The following is a 3,610-nucleotide window of genomic DNA, read 5'->3' on the forward strand; positions in this document are numbered from 1 at the left end:
CTCGATTAAATTCACACTAACCTATGACTGCAGGACTCTGCCTTTTTTGGATGCATTAGTGAAAAAGTTGGACAACACGATACAGACTGAAATTTATCGAAAAGAGACTGATCGTAACTCTTTTTTACACTATCAGAGTTTCCATCCACCCTCTCTTAAACGTAGTCTACCGTATAGTCAACTGCTGAGAGTGCGCCGTATTTGTAGTAATGATGAAGATTTTGAGCGACAAGCAGGAGAGCTGTGTCAAAGATTTATTGATAGGGTCTATACACACAATTTAGTGCGTGATTGTGTAGAGCGCGCGCGCAGTGTACAGCGCACTGACTTGATGACTAAACGCACTGATCAGGTAAAATCAAATAACACCCCGGTCACCTGTGTATCGACTTATGGCCATATCTCGAATAGTTTAAAGAACATCGTGCAACGTCATTGGCACATTTTAAGTAGCGATCCTCACATAGGACACACGTTCCAAAACTTACCGCGAACTTGCTATAAACGAGCACCCAGCCTGAGAGATCGATTAGTGCGCTCGCACCTTCCTGCGCATCCACAGGCGCCTTTCCCTTTCAAAATTCCTCACGGTAATTTCAAGTGTTTGAATTGTGCTGCATGTAACTTTATGCTGACAGACAATACGTTTACACATCCAAAAACAGGCAGAGTCTATAAAGTTAAGGGCAGAATTACATGTCTCTCTACCTTTATTGTGTATTTATTGACTTGTCCTTGTGGGCTTCTTTATGTGGGCAAAACGAAGCGACAACTGAAGACCCGAATTTTTGAGCATAAGTGTGCTATTAGAAAAAATGATGAGAAATCTTCAGTTGCAAGACATTTTAATTCTGAGGGACACAATGCCAATATGCTTAGATTTATGGGTCTGGAGTGTGTTGGTCGGTCTTCAAGAGGGGGAGACCGTGAGAACCGCCTCCTCCAAAGGGAGGCTTGGTATATTTTTAATTTCAACACATGTATTCCCAATGGTATGAACGAGGACCTATCTTTAAGCTGTTTTCTTTAAAATATACTATGAGAATTGTATTACATATTGTAGCCTATCTAATTATGTGTCTTTGTCTGTCATTAATGGATTCATTGGTAACACGTGCATCATTCTAAATCATTGGTTGATGTGATTATGGGTGTGTTAACTGGTGTGGGCATTTAAGACTGGATAAGGTATAGTTCTTTTGCACACTGAAGAAGGCACGCGCCGAAACGCGTTTGTGTATAATAAAACTGTATATGCAAAGTGCGGCCTCTCTCTTCCATACATGCTTTGGTCAGAACAATGAAGAGTAGTAACATTTTAAAGAGAGATACAAGTTATTCCTCAGAAATCTGGTCTGAACTCTCTCAGACTCTGTTTGGTCAAGATCATAATAAAAACCGTCATTGGCTATGGGTCATGTGGACTACAAATCGACATGGAGTAAGAGATTTGGTTAGTAAAACACAAAAACACACAGTAAAACAATGATGGTCAGGTAATGGATAAAAACCCAACTGATTGTAAAACTGAGGAGCCATCAGTATGCAACACCGACAAAGCTAATGAAGAGAGACATGTCTCGGAAGCATGTACTCCGGACAGTGGGACAGAAGACAGAAGGAAGGAAGAGGTCACAGATGTTGTTGAAGTATCAGGCCAAACAGACACAGAAGATGAACAACAGAATGTGTCAGAGGAGAGCAGAGTCCTATCTGAATGTGGACAAACAGGGAACAAAAAACAATAAAGAAAGATGACATTTGTTTCCAAAAGGTTCATCATTACAGTGAACAAACAGAAATGGCGAACAATTGTTCCACTACACGGTTCAACGAAACTGAGACAACCATGGACCCATATATTGTATAACAGTTTCAGAAAGAAAAATCCATGTTGTACCATATTTGCCTTCAAGAGCCAGCATGTTAAAACTCTTTACAGCCATAAAATTAATTGTCCATATTTAAGAATGACTGCAGTTTGTACATTTCCGTCATGCAGTGCAAAATAAAAAAGGAGCAAGTGGGAGACAACCCAGTTAAGAAATCTGTGCTACAAAGAGGAAAAATTGCTCACAAAAAAAGTGAAAGAAAATTCAGACCAGCATCAAGCACAAGAAGAGGGAGAATTGCAAGATCCCTTCACAAAGGAGTTAGCCAATTCTACTACACAAAACACCTGTTCCTGAACTAATTTCATGAAACATCACAAGAAGTTTGAACAAAAAGGTTCTAAAAGTAATAGGTTCGGAGCTTAGAAAGAGTAAAAGAATTCATGACGACATGCTCATTGAGATGTACCTCACTCAAAATATAATGAAGGAATGTGACACCAAATTTCATAAAATGCCTCGGTACATCCAGCACTTTCAAGTGGACCCCTTCGGTGTGCACATGTACACTGAAACAGGAGTAAGCATAGTAGTGCAACACCTAAGAAAAAAGACTCCACTGGCCTTATACCTAGATGCTACAGGAAATGTTGCTTCAAAAGTTCCTGTTCAGACAAAAAGAGTCCTTTACTATTCTCTCACTCTGCCTGGATGTGGTCAAAATGCAACTCCCCTCCTGATCTGTGAAATGCTGACAAATGAACACTCTGTACCACCAATAACATTCTGGATGATGCAGTTCCTCCGAAAACTGTCACAGTACACACAACTAAGAGTTCATCAGATAAAAACAGACTATAGCTGCGCACTACTCCAAAGTGTCCTTCTGGCATTCAACCAGGAGAGTCAGCTACTTGGACAGGGCTTTTGACATTTATTCTAAACTGAAGACATGGAAGGATTTCAGACCATTTACAGTGCTACACTTATGTTCTGCACATGTTCTGAAAGCTGTCTCTCATTCATTTAGGAGAAAAATGGCAGACAAAGGTTTGAAGGATTTTGAAACATTTGCATTTGCCAGGTTGCAAAACACTACCTTATTGACCACAGCCCTCAAAATCTAATTGGGAAATACACCAGTACTGTCAGGATCAGTCTGGAGGCCATTCAGGACTTAACAAAAGAAGGCAAAATTCCCAACATGGAAGAGACAGACAATTTACAAAACAGCCCCTTAAATCAAGAAGAAAATGATGTGGACCGAACAAATGCCCACACAATTGTTGGCAGATCTTCCTTCACATACGAATCCAAGAAGATCTTAAAGGAGGTACGGGAAAAGCGTGAAAAAGAGGATTCCAAAAATACCAATGATGAAGAAAATGCATTCTTCTGCCCAGGCATTGTTGATGTCCTTTTTGACAACTATCTTATCATTTTTCCACTTTGGAGTGGTCTGCTGTTAGGGGATTTGAAAAGGAAAGAAGATGACAGCTCCACGCCAAGTAAAACAAGGGACACAAATTGCCATGTTGAGCGATGGTTCGGAATCGTGAAACACTCAATTCTAAAAAAAAAAGGCGATTGAGACCAGGGGCTCGTTCTTCGTACGTTGCTTAAAACATCCGAGATCAAATGAGACATCTAAGATGATATTGTGCCAATCATGATCCGCTCGTCTGATTCAGAGATGTTGTCCAGGAGAAATTACCATCGTTGATAGTCTCTGCAGTAGACGTACTCTATCTGTGTCCGTAGCACGCAGCGAAAGCACA

At 40.4% G+C, this 3,610-nt stretch overlaps 1 pseudogene; it reads left to right on the top strand.

Annotated features, from left to right (window-relative positions):
• The first annotated feature begins 1,308 nt into the window (after positions 1-1,308).
• Positions 1,309-2,959, top strand: LOC148973451 (uncharacterized; annotated as a pseudogene).
• Positions 2,960-3,610: the final 651 nt, after the last annotated feature.

Source organism: Pimephales promelas, chromosome 15 (assembly GCF_988280905.1).
Source record: "Pimephales promelas chromosome 15, fPimPro1.hap1.1, whole genome shotgun sequence".
In the NCBI taxonomy this organism is placed as follows: domain Eukaryota; kingdom Metazoa; phylum Chordata; class Actinopteri; order Cypriniformes; family Leuciscidae; genus Pimephales; species Pimephales promelas.